Genomic DNA, 15,310 nt, shown 5'->3' with positions numbered 1-15,310 from the left:
GCAGGTCTGAGTTGCCATCAAGCTGGACTGCATGCAAGTGATAATTTAGCACTAGCATTTGGGGATAAAAATAAATAAATAAATAAATCACTGTGTATTTTACTCTCTTGTAACCTCCTCTTCATTTTAAACTGCCTTTTGTATGATAATTTGAAATGTTTTCCTTAGACCTTGTGTCTTCAATAAAAGTTAGACAAAGCCTGGATCATCCTGTAAGCTTGGGAAATGTTTTGCAGTGGATGCATTTTTAAATAAACATCTTATTTGAACGTCCCAGTGGACAGTGTTAAAGTGGGATATGCTGCTCTAGCTCTTCACATTTCTACCCAAATCTCTCACCACATCTGTGATGCTGCTGCGTCACCTAATGTTAGCACATGCAAAATAGGTGGGGGAGGGAGGAGAATTGGAGAGAAGGAATGTGCTGAAATAATTTGCCTATAGCAATATGCAGAGAGAGCTGATGCCAGGGCTAGGAATTAGAACTCAAATGATTTCTGGTATCCAACCCCTTGCATAATTCACTAGGTCACAGTGGCAACATTTAAATATGGGACTAATTGAATGTTCACATATGCACTGCTGCTCTCATGGTCCAGCCTGATGCAAAGTTGGAGAGGGGGAAGGGTACCGAGAAAAAACGGAGGTCTCTGGGGGAAAATCCGGCGGGGGGGGAATAGTTGAGAGAGAAAGCTGCTTAGTCCTTCTTCCATTATCTCAGTGGCAGGTTAATTCTGGATGACAATCTGTGTCTAACAAAGTCGGTCAATTTCACTAGGGAAAAGAAACCATCTCCTCAAATCTCCACTGACATAGGCAAGAATAGAGACTTCCTGGGCCTGTGGTGGATTGCTAAAAAGGAGCATACTGAGCTCTCAGAGAGTCCCAAAACTGCCTTCAACAGTGGGGACATCTCCTGAAGGGTGTAACCACGCACTCAAGGGTCATGCAGATCATCCCTGAGTTACCATGAATCATTATAAACAATAACACATGAGATGACAACAAATATTAATGTCAGGGTGAATGTTTCCAGAGGAAAATCCTCTCAAAGGCCTGAAAAACAAGACCTAGTTGCTCAAGGGAATTATAGCTTCCCCCTTTCCTGAGCTGTCCATCTTATCCTTCACAAGATTCCTCCTTCTACTTATTGGACAGATAGTTTTAGCCCCACCTGCTTCTGCTTTGATCTAGCTCCTAATGGGATTGATGGTGCTGTTACCCTTGCTGGGAAGATGCTTTCTCCGAGCAGTGAGCCTTACAAGCAGCTGGTGGTACAGAACACAGCTCCACTGAGCCACTCAGGTATTGCTGCATCTGTAAGCAGGCACGCTACAAATATCCCTATTCTTCCCTGCCAGAAAGCCAGAACTAGGCTTAGACTCCTGGGGAGCTATATCATTCTACCCGCACAGGAGAGGGCTTGCATTGTTAACTACTTTAACCATGCGGCTTGTTCCTGGGGATGGATCCTGAAGAAATTGCCAGGTCTCTTTCCTTACCTTGGCAGCATTAAAACATATCTTTCCCAAGTCTTTCCCTTGCAAGACAGCTTGGGATAGCATGAAGTTTTAGAATGTTTTCTAAACTCCAAAGCAAGTAATTCTTCCTCAACCACATAGTATTCTTCAACCACCTATTAATTTATACAGAACATCTGGCAACCCTGGGACACTTGGAAAATGTTCTTCCAGGTATGTTTTCCAGCAACACCTGCTTTTCCTCCTGTGCCATAAATGCCACACATTGGCCATCTGCTCCCCTTTTAGGGCTTCTGGGATCTGGGCTGTCTCCCAGGTAGTTTCCAAGGAGTGCAATGGCAAAATGGTGAAGTGTGTGCAGATGTCCAGACAAAGCAGCATATTCTATTCTCCAAAGGTAGTTGCTACCAATTCCTAATGGTTTTGTTTCCCAGTAGATAAATTATCAACCAGTATTCCTAAAAGCTCCCTTTAAAAAAAAAAAAAATTTAAAAAATCCCTTTTTTTGGACTGCCACATTGAAATACTTTTCAGAACTCATTCAGAAGCCAGAGCAAATCAGTGGTTCCCATCAGCAAAGGAGAAGGCTGTTCAGCTGCTGGTCTACAAACCCCATTCCAGGTCTTCAGTCCCCATGTAGAAGGGCTCATTGAGCTTGGTAATATTTGAGGCTATGGTTAAAAATTTAAATCCTCCAAGCTTTATCCTCCCCCTAGAATAAAGCCCTCCACTAAATCTGACCAAAAGAAAGCAAAGCCCATTAAAAAAAAAAAAGTTTTCACTGTTTGCTTTCGTGGCCACAGACTTTTTATTTTATTTTTTGTTTTATTAATTCATCCAGCCAAACATATCTAACAAAATTCCTCAGGAAAACTTCTGATCAAAACCTGTTGTTGTTTTTAAAATCACAAACTGTTTAGAATGTATCACCCACTGTAAGCAGGAGAGAGAGGTGATCTGAAAGAAAAGGAATGCCTGGTGTCTCTTTTATGCATCACCACCTGGGGGGTTTTCCCTGTTCTCAGCCAGGCAGCACTGATTTCTGTGCCGGCCAGAACGCTGGAAACTCTGGACATGCCAGAGTTTCTGCCACACTCTGGTGGGGACAGCCAGTTCTCCCAGATCTCTCACACTCAGATGCTTTCTGAAGGTGGGATTGATTTATGAAAACCTAAATCCTTTGTCTGGGCTCTGAAATTATTTAGACTGGTTGAGCAGCTGCTGACCAAATTCATTACAAATCTTGCTCATCTTCATAGGGTCATTTGGAGATGAGCAAATACAACTCACCTTTGGGCTGCCACCAAAGTAATATTAATAATTGTGGGATAAAACACAACCTTTCTCTTTGCATGCCATTGCAAATTTACAGTGCTACATCTGGAATTAGCCTTCCCTCAGTGACAAATTCTAAATAACAAACGTTCATGATACAAGTCTATGAACCATTGACTGTGAGAGAGAATAAATCCTTCAGCAACACGAGGAGAATAGGGAAAGCTTCCTGGTACAAATACTATTAACAGTGTCTGTGCATTAAAATGGGACACCTGGGACAGCTCTGGTCAGCAAATACAATGAAATCTTTTACAGAAAGTCTTCTGGGGAAAGGGAAAATCCTAAAATGTAATGTAGGACATTTTTGTGGGAGTGTGGAAAGGTCACATACTCACAACCCACTCAGTAGAAACGCTGAGAGGATTGTTCCCAGAACCAAATGCAGAAGGAACAATTGCTTACATCCAAGAGGACTGGAACTGCACCCAGATAACTGTAGCAGTGGGAAGTGGTGAATAAGTGCTTTCAGCCATGCTCACCTAGAGAGTGCAGGCTGCAGTGTCTGGAGACAGTCAGACAATGCACCTACAGCTGTAGTTTGCATTGAAACATTGATTAGGGTTAAAGTTCTTCACACATGCCATGATACCTAGTACAGAAATACATGGTGCTTTCAGGAGTGGTTGCTTCAAACACCGTTTATCTACCAGCAGTTTCACAGCTCTGAAGAAGGATGTAAATAAGCCCAGCAATTATTATGCAAAATGTTTCAGATAAATGCTAGCTGAGGCAATACATCCACCTACTCTATTAAAAATATTTATACGTGTAATAGGAAAAGAAATTTTTCATTTTTTCCCTAATATTTCATATAAAAGGTTTCCTAGAAGAACCAGACAGAATAATCTACTCAAGTAGGTAGGACAGGTTTTTAATACTGTTTGCCTCTCAAAATCATTCAAGTTTTAATTCAGCTGCTCATAGACAAGTGTCCACCCTATGGCTGAGTCCTCCAAGACACCCGGACTCCTAGGTGTTTGAATACTCAGTGCTACAAGCAACACAACACTGGCTTCTGTAACACACAAAAAAAAAATAATGTTGTGAAATAACAGAATTATTCTTTAAAATCTGGTCTACAAGGTGGAGAAAGGAGAGCTCATCTATCACATGGTGGACATAGCCTGTGGCTAACAAAACTGGGGCGGGGGGGGGGAGGGGGGGAGGGGAAGGAAGTTTCCTGGCATGCAAAACCATGGGGCAGTTTGATTAAATTCCCAAGAGTAAATCATTTATCAAGAAATTAGTGCTGGTCTCAGTGCTAAGAATTGTGGCTTGGTGTCATTCACTGTGTGCAGCCAGACACTCAGTCTACACAAGCTTATTGGGAATTTTTAAATGGCAATTTTTTTCAAAAGCGTAAGAGAATTGTTGACAATTACATTTGGGAACATTATTCATGCAGCAGAAGATACACAAGCAGTAAACTGTCCAAGGTCTTCCACCTGACACAAAGAAAACCCAGAACAACAACAACACAGGTGATGTTTAGAAAGTTATGCTCTGAAAAAAAAAAATAGGAAAGCAAATAAATCCATCCAGCTAAAAGAATACAAGTGTTTCAAAAAGGAAAATGGTAAAAAGCAGAGCAGGAAATGGCAGGATGTTTCAATCAGGCTGAAAATATAGGCAAGTAATAATGAAGACTACAGAATTCAATGAAAACATCATAAACTTCAAGAATTAAACATAATAAAGAAAGCAACTTGAAACAAAGAAATCCCAAGTGACACATACTGCTTTGTTGTCAGATGTTAAGAATGTAAACACTGATATAAAAAGGCAACTTTGTGTAATTGCATTAGTAGGAGATATGAATCAGGCTTTTCCCAGAAGAGTCCCCCAGGGACTAGCTCTTGGCTCAGTATTACTTAATAATTTATCAATGTTCTAGATGTTCACATAAAAATCTGTGTAGATCACAAATAGATGGGATGGTAGCAAATGATCAGAACTCAGTTTTACATGAGAAACTTGTCTGGAGGTTAGTTTTTTGTTGGGGGTTTTGGTGGGTTTGGTTTTGGGTGTTGGTTTTTGGGTTTGTTGTTTGTTTGTTGAAGGATCACAACACGAGTAAATGGATTTCAACATGACCAAATGAAAGGAAATACTTCTGGAAGCCACAAAGAAGGACATTGGGATTTTATCAACAAAGAAACTGAAGCAAAAACATTATGAGTTCTCTTCTGCCACAGGGGTCTCAGTTCAGCTGATCTTTGCTTGGGGAACATGAATTTAGTTTCACAATTGCTTCATATTAACACACTGAGTTAAGTTTGAGATTAAAAAACCCTAAAGACCTATGATATGCTGCACACACTCACTAGTTTAACAAATATTAACTACATTTGCAAACAAGGTAGTTTGCAGATACAGGACAACAAATGGCCAAGGCCAAGGCCAAGTAGGGGCTGATTTACATGGAAAACAGCCTGGCAGTCTACTTGGAGCTGCTCCCAAGCTCTAAGTGGGCAATCCAAGGCATATTAACAGTTTACTATCCTAAAACATTCATGAAAAGCAGAAGGATATCCTCAGTTTTACAAAACACAGAACTAAGAACAGTAAACTATTAACACCACAGTGTTTCCCTCCCAGAAACAGGGGGGATGGGTACAGGTCCCTGTTAGGAGAAGCATGGGGAATCCATCCCAGCTCTCTTCACCTCCCCCATTGCCCTTGCACAGTAAGTATGATGCCCTGCAGGTTGAGGTCAATGTGGTTGAGAAGACAGAAGAGGAACCACCTGAGGGGATGCCCAAAGCAAATCAGTCCCCACCAACCGTCAGGACTAGTGCCATAAAGAAAAACAGGAGGGTAATCGTTGTTGGTGACTCTCTCCTGAGGGGAACAGAGGAGAACATGTTGTCCTGACCCATCCAACAGAGAAGTCTGCTGCCTACCTGGGGCCTCGGTAAGGGACATACCCAGGAGTCTACCAAAGCTAATCCAGCCCTCAGACTATTACCCATTGCTGGTAATCCAAGCTGGAAGCAATGAGATTGATAAGAAGGGCACCAGGACAATCAATAAGGAATTCAAGGCCCTTGGACAATTGATTGATGGGGCAGGAGCTCAAGCAGTGTTCTGCTCAGTTCCCTCGGTGGCAAGAGTGTACACTGAGAGGAACAGGAGAACCCAGGCCATCAACAAATGGCTTAAGGGATGGTGCCAGCAGTGGAATTTTTGGTTCTTTGACCAAGGGGCAACTTTTACCACACTTGACCTGCTGGATCTAGATGGGGTGAATCTATCTAGAAAGCACAAGAGGGCTCTAGCACTAGAGTTGGCAGGGCTCATTGGGAGGGCTTTAAACTAGGTTTGAAGGGGATGGGTGAGGAAACAGCCTCTCCAGAGAGGAGACAGAGGGACATAAACTAGAGTTAGTTGAGAAATCAGCAGCCCAGCTGAAGTGCATGTACACCAATGCACGCAGTATGGATAACAAACAAGAGGAACTGGAAGTCTTGTCTCACCAGGAAAACTATGATGCAGTTGCCATTACAGAAACATGGTGGGACAATTCACATAATTGGAGTACTGCACTGGATGGTTACAGGCTCTTTAGGTGAGATGGGCAAGGGAGAAGAGCAGGGGTGGCCCTGTATATTAGGGAATCTCTTGATGCCACAGAACTTGAAGTAGAGGATGAAAGGACTGAGTGCATGTGGGTTAAAATCAGAGGGAGGGCTAACAAAACTGACATCCTGGTTGGAGTCTGTTATAGACCACCCAACCAGGATGAAGAGGTTGATGAAGTATTCTATAAGTAACTGGAGGCTGTCTCAGCATCATCAGATCTTGTTCTTGTGGGTAAATTTAACCTGCCAGACATCTGCTGGGAACTTAACTCAGCAGAGAGGAGACAGTCCAGAAGGTTCTTAGAGTGTATGGAGGACAGCTTCTTGATGCAGCTGTTAAGTGAGCCTACCAGGGGTCAGGCCCTGCTTGACCTGCTGTTCTCAGATAGAGAAGGGCTGGTGGGAGATGTGATGGTAGGAGACTGTGTAGGGTGTAGCACCCATGAGATAGTGGAGTTTTCAATATGCAGGGAAATAAGGAGGAGCGATAACGTAACCCTTACTTTGGACTTCTGGAGGGCAGACATGAGCTTATTTAAGCAACTAATTTGAATAGTACCCTGGGTGGCAGCCTGCGATGGAGTACACCCATTCTGAAAGCAGGGAGGGGGAGGGCTTGAACGTGTCCAGAGAAGGGCAACGAGGCTGGTGAGAGGCCTCGAGCACAAGCCCTGTGAGAAGAGGCTGAGGGAGCTGGGGTTGTTTAGCCCAGGAATCTCAGGAGAGACCTTATTGCTCTGTACAATTACCTGAAAGGAGGTTCTAGACAGGTGGGGGTTGGTCTCTTCTTCCAGGCAACCAGTGACAGAAGGAGAGGACACAGTCTCAAGATGCGCCAGGGGAAGTTTAGGCTCAAGGTGAGGAGAAAGTTCTTCACAGAAAGAGTAATTGGCCATTGGAATGGGCTGCCCAGGAAGGTGGTGGAGTCACCGTCCCTAGAGGTGTTCAAAAAAGGATTGGACATGGCACTTGAAGCCATGGTTTAGTTAGTCATTAGGTGTTGGGTGATAGGTTGGACTTGATTATCTCTGAGGTCTTTTCCAACCGTATAGATTCTATGATTCTATGAAAAGACACCACTTTTCTTCTCTTTTAAAGAAGGAATAAGCCACAAAATCCCTACCTCCATAAGAGGATTGGCTCTTTGGAAGTTCATGCATCTGTAAATCCGCTCTCTACACTTAGGCAATATTTCAGCTTCAGCTGTAAGTTTTGCAAATCAATTAGAAGCAGAGACATTCAGGTTCCTTTGATTTGTTCCCATTTTTACAGCCAAATAATAGATATATCCTTGAATGGTTTTGTTACCCACATAAAATTATATCAAATATTGCTGAAGAAAACCTAGGCAAAGCAGGTCAATAATTTCTGTGTATGCATGCATAATAGGCACACACAGCCAGATCCTGCCTGTCTAGTGGTAAGTGGTGACTTTACTAGTCACAAAGACAGATTGTACCTCACACGACACATCTTCATGACTGTTTATTGCATAATGAAAAAAGTCCTTTCAGTCTCAGAGGCCAAAGACTTGTTTGTCCTTAGTGCTGAGAGATGTTGCTGAGTGCTTTTTTAATTATTATTGTTGTGATTTCTCTGAAAGAAGCCTGAGCGAAGAAGTCTCACTTACATAGGAGGTCTGGGTCCTCCATCTTCAGCAAGCCTTTGTTGGCATCTTCGTCCTTGATTTCAATGCTCCTTTATACCTGAGACCTCTGAACCAAAGCTGTGAAGAACTTTCAGAGATGTAGTAAGTTTCTTGAAGTTTGTCAGAATTAATACAATTCATTTCCCTTCTGCTGCATCTGCTGCATTGTACTGCCACTTCACAGAGCCCACTTAGCTTCTTCTGGAAGACTTCAAATGTCAAGGCTACGAGGTTTTTGAGCCTCTTAGAGCAGTTACAATAAAAATCTAATTTCAGATACAGGCTTTTAAAATAACATCTTTACAGGGGGAAAAAAAACCAACCCAACCCAAAACAACCAACAACCAACCAAAGAAAGAACACCTCCAAGGGGGGGGGGGAAAAAAGTTTTTCAGGGTGAATTAATACATGTGTTGCAGAGCAACAAGTTCACCTAACTTGAAGAGACAAAAATATTTGGTATCACACACAGAAACTCAGGGAGCACCATCACTTAATTCAGTACTTCTGAGCAGACATAAAAGCATCAGCCCACATCTATGTATGCAAAAAGCCCTCTGAATTAAATGAAAGATTAAAGAAATGTAATCTAAAAGGAAAATGGAAATCAGACGTGGGAGGAATTGTTTGTGCAGTGCCAACCCTACATGAAATGCATTACTAATAGGTATGAAGACTTGTCCAAAATTTTCAATCTCAGGTACCAAACATGTAAAGACTTTGCTTATGGAAAGTTCTCTCACATAAACATTGTGGTTCTGCTGAGCTCAATGGGCTCATGCACTGTGTATTTACTCATGGAGGACGGAACTTCTGCCATGGAAGGCTTTCCTCTCAAGGATGAAAGATCTCTCCAGCCACAAGCAAGGACAAGCTAAGAAGCAGGAAAGCCTGGGTAGGTATCAGACAAGAAGAGCAAAGCCTGGGTAGGCATTGGCCAAGAAGAGTGGCCCAAATCTATACCAACCTTTGCTGTACATCTGTGACTGGTGATGTCTTGGTTGGTATGGTTAAAAAGAGTGATCAGGTTGGGCAGGGTGCAGTGCAATAGACAATGATGGCTGTCTGTGACAGAGCTTACACAGAAGAGAGCTCCACAAGTCGAGGGCAGGACGGCAGCAGAAGGAATTGATAGTGAAAGCTTGGCAAGGAAAGACTATGCAGGACTGCAGAGAGATTAAAAATATGCTGGGAGGGGCAAGGAGGAGACATACCATGGTGATAGCTCTCTGCAGATGAGAGGGAGCTGTTCAGAGGTTGCAATAACCCAGAAAAACATGGCTGGGTTGAGTTAAGTCCTGGAGGAAAAGACCTGCACAGGAAGAGACTTAATGGGCAAGGGCAGAGAGCACTTAAATATTTAAGAATGCTCTTTGTCGCCCTGAATTCCAATTAAGATAATTAACTATTCTAGCTGACATTCTAATAAAGCCTTTTAAATTCAAAAAGCCATTCTCATTTTCTTTTGTAAGCTAACTGTAATGAAGGGTTCAGGTATACCTACCTCAAATCCACCAACAGCATCTTCTAGGTCTAGTTCAGTTTCTAGTTGGCAAAGAAATGCAGCTAGTGACCTAAAACAATGCCTCAAGCCAAAAATGAGTCTGGAAGGTCAGAGTAGACTTTGCACAAAATGGTTGGATAAAACAAAAATATTTGAGAAATCCTGTTCAGCAGAACAAAGAGCTGTTACAAAGATACCTTAGGAACTGCACGTTGCAGAGCACAGGACACCTTGCATCTTATTAGGCTGACAAGCATTTATTATTTTTTTTCCCAGCAAAAGCAAAAAAAGCAAAGAGTAAATTTCTCCCTAAGCATATTTGCCATTAACGCACGGAATTAAAAATAACAGAGCTGCAGGTTTTTCTGATAAACAACCCTAGAAAGGAAGTGTCAGACAGAAAATGCAGGCTGGGAAGGTTTTATAAAGTGGCTCAGCTATGAGCTAAGGGTAAAGCTGAGCATCTGTTAAATACCAAGGATATGAGGAGAGGATTTCTTCCTTGCCTTTGCAAGCAATTTGGACGTTGGCTTCTCAGATTCTATGAAGAACAGCAAGTGCTAAGTCACTTGAAAAGCTGGACACAAGTTCTTTGACCTGCTTCAATCACTTAGAATAATTAGACCCAACTCCCTCGGAGGAATAATGTCATGGAGAGTGCTCTTCCCATGCTGCATAAACATTCAGTGCTTGCTTTATGGCTGAAAATAATTCCAACCCCACAGCAATTGACTGCAATTGTATTGCCTTAAGAGAAAAACAACTGCAAGGCAGGAGTTCAGGTAGTTCACCCTCCTTATTCTGAGTATCAAACCTGTAAAATTTACTTATAGACCCCCAATGACCTCCACAGCTTCTGGCTTAGGCTTGCAGATGGAAAGTCTTTGGTTTACCTCTGCAGACAACTACTGAGGTGGCCAACTTGTCAACTAAGATTTTACTGAACCCCCTCCAGCAAGTGGTGCACACAAAGATGAATCCTGCTGCATATGGTACTCAGAGGATGATATACCAACAGGTATATCAGGTCCAGTTCAACTACCTTGTTAGTATCTGATGGTACAGCTAATGCTACATGTTTGGATGGATAGTTAAGTAAGATGATAATTATAAGTCATGGAAGTTTGACTTCCCCCCTACAAGCCCCATTAGTCCAGCTTGAAAGGAAATTTGAGATCTCAGCTTAGGGTCATTCTAAATATTAGAACATGATTCACTTCTAAAAGGGGAAGTAGACAAGGAAGCCTATCCTTAGAGTTAATAATAAAGTAATTATTAGGGTTGCATGAAATATGATTCTGCAACTTGAAGGCCTCTGTAAGAAATCACTTAAATCAACAGGGAAAAACACCACCTGACCAACCCTACAGACTACAAGAAGAGTTACAATGAAAGTGATCTGCTTATGTGCCCAAAATCACAAGTTATGAGAGCATTTCAAAGCCTTTCAGACATACCATTTACAATGATAAATCTGTGCACAGTGTGACACCCCACCCATTCACTCAAATCATGGTTTTTTTTATAATGGCATTTAAAGAGCAAAACTATTTTCTTCCTTGTCTGAAGTTTTGTCATCAGAACTTTTCTCTGCAGGGAGCAGATAGAGCTGCACAACTTCCAGCAGGTCAAGCCTGATGATGTTTAAGACAAAGAGAATTTATCATCTTCCTCTCTCTGATAGTGCATAACATCATTTGGACAGAGCAGGGAGGACCAGGTGAAGAAGATATTCTGAAAATTGAATTGTCTTTAAGCTTTATTGCAAAATAAATAAACAAAAAAACCCTCTTGCAAACAGCACCCAGGAGCCAGGTAAACACTCAGGAGAAGTCAAGGGGCTTATTTCTTCCACTGTGACACCAGGCATGCTCAACAGAAACTGAGCACATCAGTAAAACAGCTGCTACAGGCAGGACATACACTGCCAACGTGGCTGCACAACTGCACAGCAAAGAGAACACCTTGGGTTAATGCTACATTTTTGCATGTTACATAGCAAAATTACAACTGACAGCATCAAAAAGGTTGAGGTATACCTTTGGATGAATTCCAGCAGCTATGAATGCTGGAGCATACTGGTGATATGGCCAAGAGAGGCTATTCTTTCTTTACTCACTTCATGTGATTCAATATTTACAAGTAATGCTGAGTTTGGCCACCCAATAAAGGCTGGTTTGCTCCCTCATGCTGGCAAGCAAAAAGATCTCAAATCACGGATGCTGCCTCCCACTAAAGGAAGCTATCACTAAGGGAAAATCCCAGCAAGCCATTTATCATCCCAGTCCTTCAGGGTAAGTAGTAATATACAAACACCTCTATCACTTTTTATCACGTAGGTGCTGCATACAGTAAAGCACAGCATGCCTACCAGATAGGCCCTTCTGAAGTGTTTGTGATTGCCTTTTATACTCACATGTGCCACTTTTATAGTCTCTAAGTCATGAACTTTATCCTTTTCCCAGTGATTTCTCCAAAGCAAGCTGCAGTGCTGTCACTTTGAAAACAGACTTTGAGATGGATTAGAGAATGCAACAGGTAGAGCAGGTAGTCCATGACAAGGTGACATAAGAACCGGAAAGGAAACTCATTCACTGCAGTAGTGAACAGGTGGACGTTTCTGCTGGAACTGAACTAACTGTGAGGGGAACAATCTGACACAGTAAAACCTGGTGAACAGAAGGCAACAGAGCTATGAAGGGTATCAGGAGTTACAGACACGAAGATTTAACAAGTGAAGGATGTCCAAAGCTCAGAGCATTAGCTGACAACAAATAAAGATTTTCTAACATGTCACTTTCTTTAGAGAGGGAAAGGTTGATGGTGAGTTGCCTCTAAGGGGACTGAGGCCAAGATGTTTCTTTTAAAACCACTTCAAAAAAATATACATCTGGTTCTAAGTTACCTTTGCAGAGCACTTCTCCAGTAATTACAAACCTGTTGACTTGGAGAGTGGACCCAACCCATTCTGTTCTGAGAGTATGGGTTCTCCAGGATGCACTCCAGCCAGGGAGTCATTCAACTTTCAATGGAAGAAAGCCCAGGGGTTGCTAGAAGCAACACTTGTACTAAAGTCCAATTCCCTTCCCAAACATTAAGACAGTTAAGCATCACCACCTTTGAAAATCCAGCCCTTTTGCTTTTAAGCTTTGAGGGTTTTAGCATAAAATACAGACATTACTGCTGGATTCAAGCAGTCTTCAGCCAGTAAAACCTTTCCACTTACCTGCACTGCAAAAACTCCAGTTTTGATAGCTGGGTGCCAGCTTGGCTTAAAACACCATCCAACCGACCTGACAGTAGTACTGGAGATCACTTACTACTTTTGGTGTCACTCCCAGTAACACACAGCCCACACTGTCAACTGAATTATCTTTGGGGAGAAGGTCTGCAAACTGCTAAGCTTAAAAAGAAGACACAGTTCAAAATATTCATGGAAACACAGAATGTTTGGAGTTTAAAGGGACCTTTAAAGGTCATGTAGGCCAAGCCCCCAACCCTGCAGTGAGCAGGGACATCTTCAGCTAGCTCACGCTGCTCACCCAACCTGAACATGTATGTCTCCACATATGGGTCATCTACCACCTCCTTGGGCAACCTGTGCTAGTGTTTCACCATCCTCATTGTAAAAAAATTCCTCCTTGTATCAGTCTAAATCTCCCCTTCTGTACTTGAAAACCAACCATCACCCTGTCCTATCAGAATAGGCCCTACTAAGACCATCCCCATCTTTCTTATAATCTAGCAGAGCACTGTTATAAAAACCCAAGAGAGATCTATTTTCTCCTAAGGGGCAACACTGCAAACACATCTAGAAGATACTGTTGAACTTGCAAACATATCACTCAGAGTGGATGGCTTGAACCAAAACCCAGCTCTAAGCCTCCCAAGTAAAGAGAGGAGCACCAGAGTCCTAGTTCAAAACACCAGCTTCAGTTCTCTGCCTCCTCTCACTTGGGAGCAGAAAATGTGAGAAAAGCAAGATGCTATCACAAATGAGTACACAATGGCACAATGCAGCACTTTGCAAGAAATGCTTGCTTGGCCCTGCCTGTAATGCAGCTTTTGTTGCTTGATACTGAGCAGAAGCAACCTGTGACTTTGGACTGCAAGGAATAAGCGTGTCTCCACACTACAGCGTCCTTCACCGATTGCTACAGGGAATTGCTTTCTGGCAGGAAAAAACAACCAAAACACAACAACAAAAAAACCACCACCAAAAAACACCTCCCTGGAGAATTTCTGACCAACTGCAATACTGAGAATTATTTTTACATTTTTTTTTCCTTTTTTTCTTTTTTTTTAATTTGCACATTGTCTGGAGAGAGGAAAAGCTGAGGAGGCAAACAGTAACCTCTGATATTAACTGTTTTATCATGCTCCCAGTGAACAACCCAAACAGCAGCAAAAAGGCATCACGAAAGCTCTGAAAAACACAAGTTGGCACGTTACTGGAGTAAGGAAGGAGGCAGAAGAAGCAGACACAGCTCACCTTGACAATGCTGACAATAAAATCACCAGTACAATAAACAAACTGAAAAAAAAGGGGGGTGGGGAGAAAGAAAAGTTAGAACAAGGTATGTTCATTTTCAGGTCACTCAGGACATGTGGGTTTGGACCTTCATTGTTGATTTTCCACTAACATATTAACTCCATAAGCACAACAAAAGGCAGTCAGTGTTAGCAAAGAGAATCAAATCACTCGGGATAGGGACCTGTCTGTTACTGTACGAAGTACTCATGGCACACAGAAGCCAGAAAATGTTGTTTTTCTCCAGCTCACCAGATCTGGCAACCACTTAAAAGGCTATCCTGAAATGACTGCAATTTTATTTCCAATTTCAACTGTGGGCCGAGCCACCTCATTGCAACTCTGCCATTAAAAGCATTTGGATTATCTTAACATTCCCCTAAAGAGAAAACAACAACAACAACAACACAAACAACCAAAAAAAAAAACCAACCACCAACCTTGCAGCAAACTCCAGGGCATCTAAAGAAAGCCTGAATGATACTTGGTTAAGTAACTGTTAAGCTGTAATATACAACATTTACAGAGCTTTGCAAAAATGCACTACTTAAAGGACTACAGAAAAAAAATCATATTTTCCTCTCACTGAAGTATTGAAAGTAGAATGTGCTCTGCTGGAAATGAAACGGTGGGCGTTTGATGGCATATTTTACATAGTATTCCTCTTTGTGCATGCAGTGTAATGCCACCCAAGGGGGAGATTAAAAAAAAAACACCTCTGCAATTTGCAAGTCCATTTCAAAGTCATATTGAGGAAGATGTGAAATACAGGATAGGATTCTTGAGATAAATCTGCCCGGAAAAATATGTCTGTACCTCAGGGAAGCTTTGGATTTGCTTTCCCACACTGGAAGGCTGTTCTGTCTTTTGACATTTCAGTGGTGTTTACTCCTAGCCTGTAATTTTGGAATTACTGAGTGGTTTATTACAAAGGTGTATCTTTGACTAACAACAACACATTTCTCTCCTGCAACATCCAAGATTTCTAAAAATCCCTTACTGTTTGTCTTGAAACTTCTGTTGGCAGGGAGCTTACGGCAGTTACTTTTACAAAAAAGAAGTCATGTCTGTCAGGTGTTGCAGAGGTAACGAACACTGACATGTGGGAATGAACTTCCTTCTTGGCCCTGGGAAAAACAGGATTGGCCACATTGGCCTGATCATTTTCAAGTAAGATCAGTCTTGAGGAGCACTCTCCTCAAGAGACTCCTGGCTAATTGAGTTTTC

The sequence above is a fragment of the Melanerpes formicivorus genome, unplaced genomic scaffold (genome assembly GCF_026170545.1).
Source record: "Melanerpes formicivorus ecotype bairdi unplaced genomic scaffold, bMelFor1.0.p_v2 SCAF_3, whole genome shotgun sequence".
Taxonomy (NCBI): domain Eukaryota; kingdom Metazoa; phylum Chordata; class Aves; order Piciformes; family Picidae; genus Melanerpes; species Melanerpes formicivorus.
The sequence above is the reverse complement of the archived record's forward strand: the minus strand, read 5'-3'. Positions refer to the sequence as shown.